We start from the raw sequence: 20,756 nt of genomic DNA, 5'->3' as shown, positions 1-20,756 counted from the left end.
AGATCCTGATATTCCCACCCACTGATGCAGCCTCTTCATTAAGATAGTATGATCAACCGTATCAAAGGCTGCACTAATATCCAACAGAACCAAAACAGACACCTCACCAGCATCAGCATTCATTAAAAGATCATTTAAAATTCTCACAAGTGCTGTCTCTGTGCTATGTTTCTGCCTAAAACCTGATTGAAATTTCTCAAATATACTGTTTTTTTCTAGTACTACTAACAGCTGGTTTGCCACCACTTTCTCCAGAATTTTCGAAAAGAAAGGTAACTTTGAGATTGGTCTGTAATTCTCACAATTTGTTGGGTCAAGACCAGTTTTTTTGAGTATAGGCTCCACCATCGCCAATTTAAAACAATCTGGCACACAGCCTGAACTAAGTGATAAATTCACTATTGATTGAAGATTACTGCCAACAAAATAAAAAACTTTCTTCACAAATGAAGCCGGGAGAATGTCATCAGGAGAGGTTGAGGGATGCAAACAGTGCACAACTTCTTCTAAGTCCTCTAAAGAAATGGGAGAAAACTGATTTAAAATTTCAACCCTTCCACTCGGAGGAACAACTTCATAATCTGTAGAGGGAGGTATTATTATATTACTTTTAAGATCTATGCTTTTTTCAACAAAAAACTTTAAAAACAATTCAGGGTCAATCTCAGAAATGGTTGTGTTCCCCGCTACCCCATTTACTAGACTATCTATCCTAGAAAACAAAAACCTTGGGTTGCGTTTATTTGCAGTTATTAACTCCTTAAAATATTTGGTTCTAGCAATCCTCAGTTTATTGTTAAAGATAGACCATAAGTCCTTCAGAAATAAATAGTGAACTTGAAGCTGAGACTTTTTCCATTCCCGCTCTACCCTCCTGCATATCCTCTTTAAGTGCCTGATATCATCATTTATCCATGGGGTAGAGTTAACAAGAGGTTTTATCCTCAGACTAACTGGAGCAACCTTGTCTAAAATACTTAAACATACATTGTTAAAAGAGCTAGCCAGAGCATTAACATCAGTACAAATGAACACTTGTTCACTAATGCCTGTAAACTCATTTAAAAACTGTGATATTGACTCATTGTCAAATATTCGTGAGTGCACATAGCGTTTAGAAGCAGACATATTGATAAATAAGGGCATATTAAAAGTGATACACTTATGGTCAGACACAAATAGATCTGTCACAGATACAGAGTGGAGACCCAAGCCTAAAGTAAACACCAAATCCAGTGTGTGACCGCTATTGTGAGTTGGGCCAATCACATGCTGAACAAAATTAAAAGATTCCATAGTGTTTAGAAATTCTACGGCAGTTCCATCAGAGGCATCATCAATATGCATATTAAAATCACCAAGCAACAAAACTTTATCATATTCCAAAACTAGTGAAGACAGAAAATCCGTTAATTCTGAGATGAAACCGCTTTGAGACTTGGAGGGGGGGCGGTAAATCACAGTACAAAATACTGGAATCTTTCCTTGCACTTTAAAAGACAACATTTCAAAAGTTGTAAAAACTCCTACAGATACACTCAAACATGTAAAAGAGTCTTTATAAATGACCGCCAGGCCGCCACCCCGTCCTGACGTCCTCGGGGAATTTAAACAAGAATAATTCGGGGGACACAGTTCATTTAGGTGCCAGTTATCACCAGGTTTAAGCCAGGTCTCTACTAAAAACAAAAAATCCATGCCATGAGAAGATATAAAGTCACGCATAACAAATGCCTTATCAGATAGTGATCTGACGTTAAATAGTGCCAGCTTCGAATTTGAGACATTACTCGTATCCAAGGGTGATAGGCAGGGAATTGCACGTAGATTTTTAAAATCCACTCCACCGCCCCTCATTACAGGTTTCCTGGAAAGCACACAAGGATGTTGTCCTGGAAACACCGGCTGCAACCAAACGTAGCGCTCCTCCATTGAGCGAAGCCGGGGGAAATATCCGAGGCGCATGTCTGTGCCATCAGAAAGCCGCCAGTTATTAAATTCATAAGACCGACCTGAACGGCGATTGTACTGGTCACGCAACCGGACCAGGAGGCCACCTCTTTTTCCTCGTTTCCTCCGCCGCTGTTTACGTCCAGTTGAATGTATTGTCCAGAATTGGGAGCGACACACCTCCAATGCCGCAGGTAAAGCAGTAGAGGTAGAGGAAAGGGATATCCCGCACCTTTCTCTCTAACAAAGCCCTCGAGCATCCGAGTACGAATACTAAATAACGTCCCATGGTCATAGGTAATAGACACAGCATGCACTTGACTGAACAGAGACACAAACAGTAATAAAAACATAGCAACAGGTAGCACACCTGAGACGTCGCCAAACAATGGCGCCATCTTGACTAACAGACACGCAAAAGATTAGCACAGCGGATTTGCTTACCCAAAACAGGAAAAAGATAAATAAATAAATAAATAAACAAATAAATAAATAAATAAAAGATAGTTCAGCCGGCGCGCAGATCCAGCCGGCAGCGGCAGTGACCGTCACCAGATCCAGCCGGTGCGCAGATCCAACAGCCGCGGTGTTAGTCACCAGATCCAGCCGGTGCGCAGATCCAACAGCCGCGGTGTTAGTCACCAGATCCAGCCGGCGCGCAGATCCAACAGCGGCGGTGTTAGTCACCAGATCCAGCCGGCGCGCAGATCCAACAGCGGCGGTGTTAGTCACCAGATCCAGCCGGTGCGCAGATCCAACAGCCGCGGTGTTAGTCACCAGATCCAGCCGGTGCGCAGATCCAACAGCCGCGGTGTTAGTCACCAGATCCAGCCGGTGCGCAGATCCAACAGCCGCGGTGTTAGTCACCAGATCCAGCCGGTGCGCAGATCCAACAGCCGCGGTGTTAGTCACCAGATCCAGCCGGTGCGCAGATCCAACAGCCGCGGTGTTAGTCACCAGATCCAGCCGGTGCGCAGATCCAACAGCCGCGGTGTTAGTCACCAGATCCAGCCGGTGCGCAGATCCAACAGCCGCGGTGTTAGTCACCAGATCCAGCCGGTGCGCAGATCCAACAGCCGCGGTGTTAGTCACCAGATCCAGCCGGTGCGCAGATCCAACAGCCGCGGTGTTAGTCACCAGATCCAGCCGGTGCGCAGATCCAACAGCCGCGGTGTCAGTCACCAGATCCAGCCGGTGCGCAGATCCAACAGCCGCGGTGTCAGTCACCAGATCCAGACGGTGCGCAGATCCAACAGCCGCGGTGTCAGTCACCAGATCCAGCCGGTGCGCAGATCCAACAGCGGCGGTGTTAGTCACCAGATCCAGCCGGTGCACAGATCCAACAAAAAATAAGTAAATAAAAACAACAAAAAATAAAATTAACTGTAAAAGAGTGCGGGTACTAGACTGGCCTGCCTGCAGTCCAGACCTGTCTCCCACTGAAAATGTGTGGCGAATTATGAAGCGCAAAATACGACAACGGAGACCCCGGACTGTTGAGCAATTGAAGTTGTACATCAAGCAAAAATGGGAAAGAATTCCACCTACAAAGCTTCAACAATTAGTGTCCTCAGTTCCCAAATGCTTATTGAGTGTTGTTAAAAGGAAAGGTGATGTAACACAATGGTAAACATGCCCCTGTCCCAACTTCTTTGGAACGTGTTACAGGCATCAAATTCAAAATATTTGAAAAACACAATGAAGTTTATCCGTTTGAACATTAAATACCTTGTCTTTGTAGTGTATTCAATTGAATATGTGTTGAAATGGATTTGCAAATCATCGTATTCTGTTTTTATTCATGTTTTACACAACGTCCCAACTTCATTGGAATTGGGGTTGTAGAATTGCAGTAAAAGAGCATATGCAGTAAAAATGTGAAACATACATATTGAGTGTCTTGTACTCATTTACCTCACTAAATACAGTAATGTGTAACTTAAATGTAGATTTCAAATGGGTGTGCTAATAGTGTATAGTGCGGTCTTGAGCATTTTCAGGTAGTGTCACCATGATCTGACTTTTTTGCATTGAAAAACACTTACAGAGTGAACTATCATAATGAAAACATGACAAAGCCATTTGACTATCTTGTTCATAAACAATGGTGTCAGGACTTTTTATTTTGATGACACTGACACTTTCATTGACATGAATACTTGCTTTTGAGAAATGAACTATCCATTTTGAGCAAGTGACACGCTTTTGCAGGTTATCAACTAGGTTTTGCAGTTTGTACTAATTGTTTTGAGAAATGCACTTACTGTTGTGCAAATGTTAATAGTGATGTGAGAAATGCACCAAAGCGACTGAGAAAAACTGTAATACAAGCCCCGATACACTGAGTCAAGTATTACAAAAGTGAAACAAGCTTCAAAGCCTCGGTATCAATTGTTCCGTCCCTAAAAAACAATGTTTTGTCCATTTTGTGTTAATTATTTTCATTATTTCGCTTTTGTTTTTCTTGTGGGAATTCCTTAGATGTTTAGAAGAGCGGACGGTGGATAGAGATGCACACGCCACGTCTAAACGTCTGCACAAACAATCTAATAACTTTCCACAAGGGGGGCTCTTGATGACAATTTGATTTGCTAATTTTATTGGACTTTAAACACAATCAAATAGAGACTTTAAGTACCATTCTATTATTTTAAATGCCTACAGTAAAAGTTTCCCAAAATCACAAGATACAGTGGGGCCAAAAATATTTAGTCAGCCACTGATTGTGCAAGTTCTCCTACTTAGAAAGATGAGAGAGGTCTGTAATTTTCATCATAGGTACACTTCAACTATGAGAGACAAAATGAGAAAAAAAATCCAGGAAATCACATTGTAGGATTTTTATAGAATTTATTTGTAAATTATGGTGGAAAATAAGAAAATAGATTTGGTCACCCACAAACAAGCAAGATTTCTGGCTCTCACAGACCTGTAACTTCTTCTTTAAGAAGCTCTTCTGTCCTCCACTCGTTACCTGTATTAATGGCACCTGTTTGACCTCGTTATCTGTATAAAAGACACCTGTCCACAGCCTCAAACAGTCAGACTCCAAACTCAACCATGGCCAACAACAAAGAGCTGTCGAAAGACACCAGGAAGAAAATTGTAGACCTGCACCAGGCTGGGAAGAGTGAATCTACAATAGGCAAGCAGGTTGGTGTGAATAAATCAACTGTGGGAGCAATTGCAAGAAAATGGAAGACATACAAGACCATTGATAATCTCCCTCGATCTGGGACCCCACGCAAGATCTCATCCCGTGGGGTCAAAATGATCATGAGAACGGTGAGCAAAAATCCCAGAACTACACGGAGGGACCTGATGAATGACCTGCAGAGAGCTGGGACCAAAGTAACAAAGGCTACCATCAGTAACACACTACGCCGAGAGGGACTCAAATCCTGCAGTGCCAGGCGTGTCCCCCTGCTTAAGCCAGTACATGTCCAAGCCTGTCTGAAGTTTTCCAGAGAGCACATAGATGATCCAGAAGAGGATTGGGAGAATATCATGTGGTCAGATGAAACCAAAATGGAACTTTTTGGTAAAAACTCAACTCATCGTGTTTGGAGGAAGAAGAAGAACCCAAGAACACCATACCTACTGTGAAGCATGGGGGTGGAAACATCATGCTTTGGGGCTGTTTTTCTGCAAAGGGGACAGGACGACTGATCCGTGTTAAGGGAAGAATGAACGGGGCCATGTATTGTGAGATTTTAAGCCAAAACCTCCTTCCATCAGTGAGAGCATTGAAGATGGAACGTGGCTGGGTCTTCCAGCATGACAATGATCTCAAACACCCCGCTCGGGCAACGAAGGAGTGGCTCCGTAAAAAGCATTTCAAGGTCTTAGAGTGGCCTAGCCAGTCTCCAGACCTCAACCCCATAGAAAATTTGTGGAGTCCGTGTTGCCCAGCGACAGCCCCAAAACATCACTGCTCTAGAGGAGATCTGCATGGAGGAATGGGCCAAAATACCAGCTACAGTGTGTGCAAACCTGGTGAAGACTTACAGGAAACGTTTGACCTCTGGCATTGCCAACAAAGGTTATGTTACAAAGTATTGAGTTGAACTTTTGTTATTGACCAAATACTTATTTTCCACCATAATTTACAAATAAATTCTTTAAAAATCCTACAATGTGATTTTCTGGATTTTTTTTTCTCATTTTGTCTCTCACAGTTGAAGTGTACCTATGATGAAAATTACAGACCTCTCTCATCTTTCTAAGTAGGAGAACTTGCACAATCAGTGGCTGACTAAATACTTTTTGACCCCACTGTATATAATGACTCCCAGCAGTGCAGATCGGTTCCTTTATTTTAGTTTAAAGGGCCGTTCAATAGAATCGAATCATTCTACGACACATCACTAGTGGTTATACAGTTCAAAATGTTTTATGGAACTTAAATGACACATAACACATCACTAAATGTTTTAAATGTTGTATTAACATGTTTATTCTATTATATTTTAATTAAAAACAACTGTTGTGAGATTTATATCCACTTGTCTTGTTAAAAAAGTAACAAAGTAACGTTTACTCTGAGTACATTTTAAATGAGTTACTTTTTACTTGAGCAGATTTTTAGGCTAGTAACCAGTGGTGTATAAAGTCCATACTTGAAGGCCATACTTGAGTAAAAGTACAAGTATCTTACCAGAAATGTACTTAGATAGAAGTAAAAGTCACCTTTTAGAATATTACTTGAGTAAAAGTCTAAAAGTATCTGATGTTTAATGTACTTAAGTATCAAAAGTAATTCGATATTAAATGTACTTAAGTATTAAAAGTAGAAGTAAAAGTAAATGTTAGTATAAATGGAAGTGGTCGTTTTAAATATAAAGATTGTTCTTTTAATCCTGTAAACCACCTTAACAATTAACCTGTTTTCTTCCTTTCATCTGAACATGATTTATGCCAATTCATGATCATAATCAACGGTTGACATCACCTGTTTGAAATCATGACATTAATCATGACTTATTACTAGCCCTAAATGTTCCTGTTCCAACGTTTTTAGAATGCGAGTCCCATTTTTTTATTTGGGTAGTATATTTCAATAACAAAAAAATAATTTTGGCATAATTAATTTAAAGCAAAACTCAGGAGAGTTTAACAAAACGTGTGACACTTTTATCCCTTTAATGATCTGTTCAACCATTAATTTAAATCAAAATATTTGAGTAAAATAAGCTGTATTTAAATCATCTTCTTTGGGCTGTATCTACTCACTGAATGGCATGTGTTAATCTAAAAAATATTGGTATTCTTACTTTAAGAAAACACCATTTCTAACTTGAAGCCAACAGCTAAAAAATCATTAATAATAAGTTGGATAAGTTGATTTTCTTGTTGAGATGATTAAAGTGTTTAATACAGAAGTTATCTGAGGAAATATTTGTCCGCAGGTGAGTTTTTAAAAATAATGTACGTGTCTTCATTTTTTTTGCAGTCAATGAATTCCAAACAAATTTAGTAATCGGTAAAAATGGTAGGTAGATATCTGAACAATGTTAATGCTAATAATATAAAAAACTGCTGATGCTGCAGCTTTAATTTGTTAATCATTGTTAACTTACATCAGTGTGTTGGACAGGGAGCTTCTGAAATGTCCATATTTGCGGGTCTTTGGGTGAACGACGCACTTTTAGAAAACTCTGATAGCTTTTAGAGAACGTTTGCACATGCGCATTAATGTGTTTAACCACCGTCTAACTTACAAGCGCAGATTCACCAAACCAGCTGCAGTCCGTCACACATCTCACATCATTTAACTTCATTCTGTAGTAACGAGTAACGAATTTACATACAGCGAATGTAACGGAGTAAAAGTACACAATTTCTTTAGAAAATGTAGTGGAGTAAAAGTGAAAGTTGCCGAAAATTTTTATACTCCAGTAAAGTACTAATACTTCAAAAAACTTCTTAAATACTGTAACGAAGTATTATTACTTCATTACTATACACCACTGACACTGACCCAGCGACTTTTTCTTCATCAAAGCTACATGAGACAAAGACACACATTTACCCCAATCATGTGTAAAAGACACACATTTACCCCAATCATGTGTAAAAGACACACATTTACCCCAATCATGTGTAAAAGACACACATTTACCCCAATCATGTGTAATTAATGGTCATTGTGAATTGCATATGGACCTGATCACCAAGGACGGATTAAGGATAGTCTGGGCCCCTGAGCAAAGAGATCCTGAGTTCATTCTTAATACGAGCCAGTTTGGAGAATGAACGCTCCCCTTTACAATTTGTGATAGGCACAGTCAAAAAAAGTCTAAGTGCTATGTAGACATTTGGAAAGGTTGACTGTAAATTCAAATTTATCATGGTTTTGAGCATTTTACTAGGACATTTTTCTTTTTCTGTTATGAATGATTTGTATTGTATCAATTCATCTGCCAGGCTCATGTTCAGATCTGAAGGATATGCTGCAGCGAGTGAGTTAGCCTTTAAAGTGAGCTCACTGTTGGACATATTGTCAGGCATGAAAAGAACATCAAATAGCTCAGTTAAGTGTGTGTATGCATTCAAACTGTGGTTGAGACAGGACACAAGTTTGTCAATGACAACATTGAAAGTTTCGATCCGAAACTTGTCCTTTCCGTTAAATGCTACACATCATCAGACATAATTTTGCGCTTCTTTGTATGCTGAAGGTCATGCCTGTACTCTTGGGAGACAGCAGTGGTGACATTTAAAGCTGCCCCTTCAAACACCTCAAAGTTATCTCTCTGTGCTGCCACAAAGTCTCGTAAAGACAAGAGAAGTTGTGTAGCTGTACATATGTCAGCTACACAGCTGGAACCTTGGAACCTCTGTAGTATTGTGTCCCAGAAGTATGCCATGAAGGCCATCTCCAACGTGTCCAATTTGTCACAGAGTGCAGAGGCTTCACTTCGAGTTACACATTTCTCCTCCATATCTTTAGACATATCATTCAATGCCTCTCTCAGTTGTGCATAATATTTCCAAAGAGCCTTAGTTGACTCAGCTCGTGCGCTCCATCAAGTACCTGACAGTGATTTCAGTGTGAGTTTGATATCAGTATCACGGAAAACCTTTCCCCACCTGTGTGTAGATGATGCACAAAATGTGTACATTGCCTGTACAAAGTCAAAAAAACGTCCAGCTTCTGGGCTACTGTCAACAGCATTGACACCAACTAAATTCAGTGAATGTGCTGCACAGGGGACATAACAAATCAAAGGGTTTCTTTGTTTAAGATGAGCTTGGACTCCATTGTACTTTCCCCACATGTTACTTGCATTATCATATGACTGGCCCCTACAGTTGGATAAGTCTAGGCCCAGATTCTCCACCATAGCAACGACACACTCTGCCAAACTGTCCCCACTATGGTTTTCAATAGGCTCAAAAGCTAGAAAACGCTCAACTACATGTCCATCATTATTAACAAACCTGAAAATTAAAGTAAGTTGGTCCACATGAGCAAGGTCTGGAGTGGAGTCAACTATAACAGAGAAGTAATTTGGCTAGGGCCCAAAAGCATGGCTAGGGGCCCCAAAAGCATGGCTAGGCCCCCCAAGAGGCCCTGGGGTCGAAGTCCCTAATAGTCAGAGGATCCTTAAAATGGAGGGCCCTCGGAAATAAAAATATGTTGTATCATAAATGTTGATAGGCATCGCAAAATGTTTTGGGCCAGGGCCCCCCCGGGGCCCCCTGACCTCAAGGGCCCCTGGGCACTGGCCCCACTGGCCCGGTCAGTAATCCAGCCATGCTGATCACCAGTTCCATTGTTATGCAATGGGCGGTGATCGGTCGTTATGCAAATCAACTGCATATAAGGTTGGGGTTCTTCACCACCAGCTCAGAAGAAGTCATTCGGATTGAGTGACGAAACGTTTCTCTTAAGTATTGATGTACTGATTCAACTTTGTGGATTTAACTGTAATGCGTTACATTACTTTGTTACAGAAAACAAGAAAGAAGAACAAGAAGCTGCTGTTTGTACTGTAGAACCTCATCTGTAAGTAAATAGTATTTAATTATAACCCTTATATTTAATTAACTACATTCTAATTAATAATAAAATTAGAGTTTATAATAAAACATCACTGTGAGGATTTGAGGAGCTTTAACTCCTCAAATCTTTAACAGATTCAGAGTTTATTCATTATTAAATCTAACATTTTTATATAAACCCGTCACATTTACTTTGTTTACAGTTTGTAATGTTTGATAGAAACAGCGAGTTCTTGTAGCTTTGTTTACAGGTTGTTTTACAGGTTTATAGTAAAAGTTAAAAGTATTAGTACAGCACTGTTATTGGGAGTGGATGAGAAACTAGATGTAAAGAACATCAGACTTAATCATTTCACTTTGGGCCACAAAACCACTTCCACCAAACTCAAAGGGTTGTTTCCCAGACAGGGATTAAGGCTTATAGTCCAGGACTACATTTAGCTTTAAATAGAGAATCTCCATTCAAAATGCTGTGTAGTCTAGGACTAGGCTTAATCCCTGTCTGTGAAACCAACCCAAAATGTTCTATTAGAAGTATTTTCTGCCTGATGCTGCTCAGTCCCACAATAGTTTCAACATTTTCACTCTGTTTACAGCCTCACAGCATTAAAAATAAACAGTTAAAACAGTCTGAAAGAGTTTTCCTGGATTTCTCTTTAATAGGGAATAAAGTACATTTGTCTATCTGTCTGTCTGCCTGTCAGATCTTTTAATAATACTGTGGAGAAGTGCTGATACACTCCAGTCTGGATTAAATGTAAGTAGTATTTATTTGTGGTAACTAAACCCACAACCTTCAGTTTCCTCCAGTTGTTGAGTTTCTTCTTCTCATATTGATGAATTTCAGGTGAAGGATCTTTAATCCCTGTGGAACACGTCACCTCTGAGGAACACCTCACCCCAGAGGACCAACAGTGTGGAGGTTTCCAGATAAAGCCTGTGAAGAAGGAAGAACCTGAAGATAAGGATGAACTCAGTAAGATATTTTTTATCTTGAGTAAAATAAGATTTGGATTGAATAGAATCAGAGGAACCTGGGATGAAGCATCATACAGTGAAAGCTTGTATTGTGCTCATGCAGATCAGTGTGAGCAGGAAATGATGAATGCAGGATGAATCACGTTACAGGACTTTAGCATCAGATCTCAGTTTAACAATTACTAACAGTATTTATTATTTATAATGTTATAAATGTATTTAATTATAATATTATAAATGTATTTGATTATTTATAATGTTATAAATGTATTTGATTATTTATAATGTTATAAATGTATTTGATTATTTTCTGCTTCAGAACTGAACAAGGATTTCTGCTGCCAAACGTCCTCTGGTACTGTCAGCATTAACACCTCTCTCAGTCCCACACAGGAAGAAGGAAACGTCTGCTCACAGTGTGGGAAGAGCTTCAGGTTCCAGTGTCGTCTCAAAATACACCAGCGCATTCACACTGGAAAAAAAACGTATCAGTGCTCACAATGTGAGAAGAGTTTTAATTCACAGAGTAAGCTCAAAATCCACCAGCGCATTCACACTGGAGAGAAACCGTATCAGTGCTCACAGTGTGGAAAGAGTTTTAATACAAAGACTGAGCTCAAAGTACACCAGTGCATTCACAGTGGAGAGAAACCGTATCAGTGCTCACAGTGTGGAAAGAGCTTCAAGTGCCTGAGTGTTCTCAAGATACACCAGTGCATTCACACTGGAGAGAAACCATATCAGTGCTCACAGTGTGGAAAGAATTTTAATCAACAGAGTGCTTTCAAAAGACACCAGCACATTCACACTGGAGAGAAACCGTATCAGTGCTTACAGTTTTAATATAAAGAGTGAACTTAAAATACACCAGCGCATTCTCACTGGAGAAAAACATTATCTGCATCCGGAATCAGATACTAACAGAGTCGGTACTAGATTTTAATTAACAGAGTTTGTGCTGTTAATACAGTTCATGTGGTAAATGTTTACTGTTTGTTTAAGAGTCGTTTGGTAACTGATGATGATTCATAGTAGCGGTTCGCTAAGTGAAGCGATTCGTGCACGAGAATGTAGTGGAGCCTCGTGAAGTTCATTTCATGCCTGTGGATGCATTGTGGGTATGTTGATTTGTTAATAGACGTTTTAATTGATATTTATTAAGAGTATTAGTTGATTTTGTATTACATGCTTGAATCAGGTTAGCTCATGATGCATTAAGTTAAATGAATTTGCACATGTTGGATTATCAGTATTGAAATGCATAACTTGGAATAATATGCATATGGACTTTAAACTTAAATATCATTTGATATTCATGTCTTGATGTGCTGAAGTTTATAAATGTGTTTTTAATTCTTGTAGTTTTAACCTACTTCCAGTTTGCCATTAAACAGAGTTGAACTAAATGTCTTCTACAGCATGGTGATTGGTGGAGGAGTTATCTATCTGTCAGTTTATGCAGGGCGTATAAAGGTGGCAGAATAGAGTTAATACACCAGCGCATTCACACTGGAGAGAAACCGTATCAGTGCTCTGTGTAAGAAAAGCTTTAATATACAAAGTGACCATGAAATACAACAGCGCATTCACACTGGAGAGAAACCGTATCAGTGATCTCAGTGTGGATCTCAGAATTTTAATCAACATTGTCATCTCAAATTACACCAGCGCATTCACACTGGAGTGAAATTGTATCTGGACTCTGTAAACACTGTAATACACAGGACTCAAACTCAGATTATCAGATGATCAGATTGTAAAAGGTCTAAGAAAGAAAGAACAGAGTTAGAGAAGCATGTTGGAGAACTAAACATGACATTAGAGGAACTACCTGAGAGATACAGGGCTAATGAAGATTTATTCATGCTAAGCTGCTGTTCAACTCCAAACATGCCATTATTTCAATTTGCCAAACTTAATGACCCTTCTGTAAATGGTTTAATGTGCACACTGCTGCTACTGGCTTGTTTTTCTTTTCTACAATGTAAGTTCATACCTTCAGGTTCATGTTATTTGAGGTCTGTGTTTTGTTCATTTATATGAATGCTGTGTACTTTGGTCAGTGGAAGTAGTTTTATAGCTTTATAAAAACATTGTACTTACTTATTATTTCCATTCTTGCAGGAGTGTGGGTTTACCTTCCACTTCAATAGTGAGGCGTGTCCAGCCCTGCTACACAAACTGTCATTTTTGTTCCTGTTAAAAAACTTTAGCTTAGTTAAAGCAAATAAAGACACATTTAAAATGTTCATCTTTTATTACATGTTTAACGCTGCATAAAACAAATGTTTGTACAAAAAATTATAAAACCAAAGTACAAAATAAACATTTCACTTATTTCAATTATCTCACAATTCACTTCTCAGTTTTAAAGGTCAAAGGCAGCAGCATCTTTTAGATCAGAACAGCTATTAACATAAAATATCACTAAAGAGGAAATCCTGAAGACAGCAATGTAAACCTTTCATTTAAATACAAGCTGCAGTAAAGTTACTGTACATAGTTGACCCATGGCTGGTAACACAGGCTAGGAACATGGCTGGTAACACAGGCTAGGAACATGGCTGGTAACACAGGCTAGGAACATGGCTAGTAACACAAGCTAGGAACATGGCTAGTAACACAGGCTAGGAACAAACCTTACAGATTCAAGCAGAGACAAAACAGAGTCCAGAAAAGCAGTCAAACAAAGCCAAAATAGTTCCCAAAGTCTGCACAAAAGCTGCCTCCTTAAATAAGGAGCAGCTAGAGATAATTAGTCCACATGAACCAATCAGGGTGTGGCAGGAGACAGTGTGTGCTCCCAGTGAGAGAGGGGTGTGGCACATGGACACACTGGAGCACACAAAGGCTCCACATGTGACACTCACACTGAAATCACTGTCAGGTACTTGATGGAGCGCACGAGCTGAGTCAACTAAGGCTCTTTGGAAATATTATGCACAACTGAGAGAGGCATTGAATGATATGTCTAAAGATATGGAGGAGAAATGTGTAACTCGAAGTGAAGCCTCTGCACACGTTGGAGATGGCCTTCATGGCATACTTCTGGGACACAATACTACAGAGGTTCCAAGGTTCCAGCTGTGTAGCTGACATATGTACAGCTACACAACTTCTCTTGTCTTTACGAGACTTTGTGGCAGCACAGAGAGATAACTTTGAGGTGTTTGAAGGGGCGGCTTTAAATGTCACCACTGCTGTCTCCCAAGAGTACAGGCATGACCTCCAGCGTACAAAGAAGTGCAAAATTATGTCTGATGATAGTGCAGAGCCAGGTGTAGCATTTAATGGAAAGGACAAGTTTCGGACTGGGCAACTCTTTTCCCAGGGGCCCAGACTATCCTTAATCCGTCCTTGTCTCCGTGTCCAATTTGTCACAGAGTGCAGAGGCTTCACTTCGAGTTACACATTTCTCCTCCATATCTTTAGACATATCATTCAATGCCTCTCTCAGTTGTGCATAATATTTGCAGATCTGTTGTATGAAAAGGCACTTTTCCTTTCATGCATTCCTTTAGAGCTAGAGTGACCACTGGTCTCTTTACTGTTGTTTATTAAAGGGGAAACATGAAACTAGTCAAATGGCTTGTTGTTTTCACATAAGTGAAATCACACCCTTGGCCAAATTCACTCAATTTAATCGGTGTCAAAGATAGCATTCATCAGACAAATTGCTTGTCTTAAATTTAAATAATTGCAAAATTGCTAAATTAATTTGTGTCTCTGCGCTTAAGAGAAATTGAACATAATAATTTTGAAACAATACAAATTCAGAAACATTAAGTAAGGGCCTGAATCGCATATTTGCAACAAAACGTCTGCTATGAAATATGGTAGCTTGCCTGGCAATTTGTAGGTCCCTAGAAAGTCAAGGAGCCATGGTAAACGACTTCTATGGAAGTCAAGGGCCCCATAGCAGGGGCCCTCGTGATCAAGGGCCCTCTAATGGTATGCCCTGCTCTTCTCTAGGGCCCCCTGGTAGGGGCTCTCATAACCAGGGCCCTCTAAAAATATGCTCCCCTCTTTCCTAGGACCCCTAATAGCCAGAAGTCGAAGTCAGAGCAGTGCCACAACGCCTCATCCATTTTCATAAGGAGCCCAAAAGCATGGCTAGGGCCCAAAAGCATGGCTAGGGCCCCCAAGAGGCCCTGGGGTCAAAGTCCCTAATAGTCAGAGGATCCTTAAAATGGAGGGCCCTCGGAAATAAAAATATATTGTATCATAAATGTTGATAGGCATCGCAAAATGTTTTGGGCCAGGGCCCCCCCGGGGCCCCCTGACCTCAAGGGCCCCTGGTCGCTGGCCCCACTGGCCCGGTCAGTAATCCAGCCATGGTTCAGTTTGAGAAGTGCACAGCGGGAGAGCGAGTGAGTCTGCGCGTTCAAATGAATCAATTGAGTCGATTGATAGTACTCAGCAATGAGCATTCAAATCACCTAAATATTATCTACATAACACATACAGCAAAAACATGTGAATGTGGAAGCATGTGTGTGTGTGTGTATGTGTGTGTGTATGCTTATTAATATTAACAGAATAGATACATATGTTAGACACGTATAGATACATGAAGTGATGTAGACACACATATTAACTCCTTAGCAATAATAATGATACACTATGTGGCAAAAATTATTTGGACATCTTACCATGAGCTTGTTGGATCTCATTTAAAAAACCAAACAGTATTAAAATCAAGTGACTTCTGTGTGATCATTAGTGACTTGTGATCTCCTGAACAGGTGCACAAACATCAAATCATCTGCTTCAGAGCGACATGGAGGGACGGGCCAACTGCATCCTGAACTTAATGCAATTTTCCAACAGTGGAACGTTTTGTTGTGATTTTGATACTTGGGTGGCAATGTTTAACTAAAATTACTTTTATTTAGTGTTTAAAACTTCTAAATGACCTCAGTTTTGTCAATTGATTTCAGTCAATTATATTAATCACGTAAGTTTAAATCACTTGAGATGTAAAAGTAAAGTCTGAAGTTGTGTATTTTTGCTTTATTTACTTAGCAAATGGCGAATCATTACGTTTATTTTTTATGGTGTCAGGGTTCCATGGTGCACTCTGGACTCTGAATCCAGTGATCCGAGTTCAAATCTCAATGGGACCTTACTGCTTTTATTTGAGGCCCGGTGTGAGGTCCAAGATTGAGAAACATTAGCAGTTTCAGGATGGTAGCATTCAGCGCATGTGCAGTACAACAGAGCATCACAACTGCTTGTGCTAGTTTAGAGTCACCTTAAATGACGTGTTAATTTCCATCCATTCATCCAGCTTGAATATCATAATAGCACTAGTAGTGTTATAGTGTTCCACATGTGACTGCTCCATCCCAAAATATAATCGCAAATCATTGTTTACAGCGACATCTAACAGCCAACTTGCTCTTAAATGACTAATTTTTATTTGGGCTTAAGTAAGACCTCACTGTGTGGTTCCATGGTGTAATGGTTAGCACTCTGGACTTTTATTAGTATTTTCACGTAAATTTCCCGTATTATATTATAATTTTTAAAAACATTCCTGTGCCTCTCCAAACTGAAATGTCACTAGAGACTGCCACCCAGTCACTAGAGAACTGCTACCCAGGCTGCTGCAAGTGGCAGTTCTCGCGAGGTTAGTGCGGACAGCGGGAACAAACCTGGAACAGGGAGAGATGGATGGATGCAAGGAGAGAGAGGGCATTCCTGCCAAAAAAGTAAAGACTGCATGTAAATATCTAGAGAAATGTATAGGCCTATCTAGACCTATCAGATTTTGATCATCTAATTGTAGTTTGTAAGTGTTTCACAGGTGGTTATTTTAGATTTCTTGTAAACGTGTCTTAAAATGTAAGGGATACTGAACCTCGGTTGGGCTGGTGGGACGGCTGGAAGCGCGCGGCGGAAAATTTCCCTTATTTTTAAATCCAAAACTTGACAGGTATGGAATAGTGTTCCACACATGACTGCTCTATGCCGAATTGTAACACCAAAAGGCAAATCATTGTTTACAGCGCCATCTACAGGCCAACTGGGTCCTAAACTTAACTCAGCTTTAGAGGTTTAGAAACTTTAGCAGTATCAGGATGGTAGCGTTCAGCGCATACGCAAGTACAACAGAGCGCTTGTGGGGTGTAGACCACGATTATTTGTGCTAGTTGTGTCAACCAAGCAGATCACCATTCAGGAAGGTATATCAGTGCCAAAATATGAGCCAGTTTGTTCAGTAAAACTTTATAAGCCAACAGCAGCAAATAAACTTAAGAGTCACCTTAGATTACATGTTAACTTCCATCTATCCATCCAGCTTAAATACCATAAACACTACGTACAAAACACGTGGAGCTATTCTTACTACAGTAAAACACACTGAACTGACTTTTAAAGTAAAGTTCAAAATGTTGTTCACATCTAGTGGTGCTAGATAAATTACAGCTTGTTGCTTGGGTACAGATTTGTGACATTATTATTAAATTGTTGTTGTTGTGTTTGTTGTTATTTTTTAACTAATCATGTTTTTAAATGTAAAACCATAAACAGCACCGTCTATAGATTTTTGTTTACGTGAACAATGTCTGAAATTTGATGAGCTTGATTAGTTTGTAATATGTGTTAAGATGATGAATGAACCTAAACACTTGCTTTTAAAACCCCTTAATGCCTGAATTTATTTATAATTATATAAAAAAAATAATTATTTGTGTTTTTGCTTTAAAGCCAATGCTACATTAAGTGGAGATTGTAAATTTGTCCATAGCACATAAAATAGATATAAATTTAGGTATGTTGCAAATTAGCGACAACAGGCATAAATGGTAAAAAATGGAAAACGGGCATACATAGTAAAAAAAAAAAAGTAATGAAACGTCTTCCATCTCAGATATGTATAATTTATATTCAGGTATGTAGACTAACATATATACATATACATATATATATGTCATAATAATATAATAATACACTATACATATTATAATATAGTATTTGTTTATTAGGATTTTAACGTCATGTTTTACACTTTGGTTACATTCATGACAGGAACGGTAGTTACTCATTACACAAGAGTCATCAGTTCACACAAGGTTATATCGAACACAGTCATGGACAATTTTGTATCTCCAATTCACCTCACATGCACGTCTTTGGACTGTGGGAGGAAACCGGAGCTCCCGGAGGAAGCAGACATGGGGATCGCAGACACAGGGAGAAAACGCAAACTCCACACAGTAATAATATAATATATAATTATACAATTTATATATATATATACATATATATATACAGTATATATATATATATATATATATGTACACCCCATAGTGAACATGTCCAAATTGTGCCCAAATGTGTCGTTGTCCCTCCCTGGTGTCATGTGTCAAGGTCCCAGGTGTAAATGGGGAGCAGGGCTGTTAAATTTGGTGTTTTGGGTACAATTCTCTCATACTGGCCCCTGGATATTCAACATGGCACCTCATGGCAAAGAACCCTCTGAGGATGTGAGAAATAGAATTGTTGCTCTCCACAAAGATGGCCTGGGCTATAAGAAGATTGCTAACACCCTGAAACTGAGCTACAGCATGGTGGCCAAGGTCATACAGCGGTTTTCCAGGAGAGGTTCCACTCGGAACAGGCTTCGCCAGGGTCGACCAAAGAAGTTGAGTCCACGTGTTCGGCGTCATATCCAGAGGTTGGCTTTAAAAAATAAACACATGAGTGCTGCCAGCATTGCTGCAGAGGTTGAAGACGTGGGAGGTCAGCCTGTCAGTGCTCAGACCATACGCCGCACACTGCATCAACTCGGTCTGCATGGTCGTCATCCCAGAAGGAAGCTGACGCACAAGAAAGCCCGCAAACAGTTTGCTGAAGACAAGCAGTCCAATAACATGGATTACTGGAATGTCCTGTGGTCTGACGAGACCAAGATAAACTTGTTTGGCTCAGATGGTGTCCAGCATGTGTGGCGGCGCCCTGGTGAGAAGTACCAAGACAACTGTATCTTGCCTACAGTCAAGCATGGTGGTGGTAGCATCATGGTCTTGGGCTGCATGAGTGTTGGTGGCACTGGGGAGCTGCAGTTCATTGAGGGAAACATGAATTCCAACATGTACTGTGACATTCTGAAACAGAGCATGATCCCCTCCCTTCGAAAACTGGGCCTCATGGCAGTTTTCCAACAGTATAACGACCCCAAACACAACCTTCAAGATGACAACTGCCTTGCTGAGGAAGCTGAAGGTAAAGGTGATGGACTAAACCCAATTGAGCACCTGTGGCGCATCCTCAAGTGGAAGGTGGAGGAGTTCAAGGTGTCTAACATCCACCAGCTCCGTGATGTCATCATGGAGGAGTGGAAGAGGATTCCAGTAGCAACCTGTGCAGCTCTGGTGAATTCCATGCCCAGGAGGGTTAAGGCAGTGCTGGATAATAATGGTGGTCACACAAAATATCGACACATTTGGGCACAATTTGTTCACTGTGGGGTGTACTCACTTATGTTGCCAGCCATTTAGACATTAATGGCTGTGTGTTGAGTTATTTTCAGAAGACAGTAAATCTACACTGGTATACAAGCTGTACACTGACTACTCTAAGTTATATCCAAGTTTTATTTCTATAGTGTTGTCCCATGAAAAGATATAATAAAATATTTGCAGAAATGTGAGGGGTGTACTCACTTGTGATACACTGTATATACATATATATATAGTATATACATACATACATGCTACTTTGTAATAATTACAGAAATAAACTATAATGGCATTTCCTAAAGAAAGTGCATGTGAGCGCTGAAATCAATCTAAATACAGCATTATTTATATGCAGACTTTATGGCCGGTTGTAGCCGTTATGGACGGACGTAACGAATTCGCGACGAACAGAAAAATTCAAATAACAGAACAAATATTCGTCACATGAAATCTATTCCAATATGTCAGCTGTAGAAGCAATCAATAATGTGCTACGTATTTTTATCTAAGCACAACTTGCATCAAATTGGACAATTTCTCCAAATTTGCAGCCGCAAAATGCACAAGTCACTGTCCGACAGGTTAGCTTCCGTATTAAATAAATACAAACCGGCATTGGGGGAAAACATACACTAACTCGGCTACAATCTGAATGGAAGCGCTGTGTTGCGAATTCGCGACAAGCGGCGTTAAGGGGTTAAATTTTAGGATTTTAATTATTAATTTATTTATTTATTTTACTTTCAATACAATGTGACACCGGCAAGATTAAGAAAGCAAAAATAAAGTGTCCCAAGTGTTTTTGTAACATGTTGCAGACCTGCAATGGCGACTTCTTTATGGTACACAGGAAAGAAAAGGCCGAATGTAGGTGAAAATGTGTTATTTGGAAACCCAGCACTGTGTAAATATTGGACACATGATGGGTTATTTTAACTTGTTGGGTTGTGCAGTTTAACCATTGTGCTGGATTAAATAAATGTAAGAAAATACAGCATTAAAGCATAATCTCAATAAAATAGGCTACAATTTAACACTATAATACAATACAGTGACAGTAAGTCTGTGTCTGTTTCTGTTGTTTATTCTGAATTGTGTTTGTTTGTAAACTGTGAATTAGTTCTTTATCTGGTCGTGATGTTAGTGAATTAAACCTACATCTCTCTGATGATCTGATCGATGATCTGTCTGTTTTGACCTGCTGCTTAAGCCCGGCTAGCTCAGTCGGTAGAGCATGAGACTCTTAATCTCAGGGTCGTGGGTTCGAGCCCCACGTTGGGCGAGTATCTTTATTTACAGAAACCAAAAGGACGTTCTTCCACTTTGGACAGCCGGTCTCCGGTGACTTATCAG

The 20,756-nt window shown here is 39.9% G+C and overlaps 1 non-coding gene and 1 pseudogene across 1 annotated transcript; one reads left to right on the top strand and one right to left on the bottom strand.

Annotated features, from left to right (window-relative positions):
* The window catches only part of LOC134326242 (zinc finger protein 658B-like), a 126,583-nt pseudogene that overhangs the window by 56,639 nt on the left and 49,188 nt on the right, over positions 1 to 20,756 (bottom strand).
* On the top strand, positions 20,613 to 20,685 carry trnak-cuu (transfer RNA lysine (anticodon CUU)). Its single transcript has one exon. It is a non-coding gene; the product is annotated as a tRNA-Lys (tRNA).

This window comes from Trichomycterus rosablanca, chromosome 14, assembly GCF_030014385.1.
Source record: "Trichomycterus rosablanca isolate fTriRos1 chromosome 14, fTriRos1.hap1, whole genome shotgun sequence".
NCBI lineage: Eukaryota > Metazoa > Chordata > Actinopteri > Siluriformes > Trichomycteridae > Trichomycterus > Trichomycterus rosablanca.
This window is presented reverse-complemented; position numbering and strand designations above follow the sequence as displayed.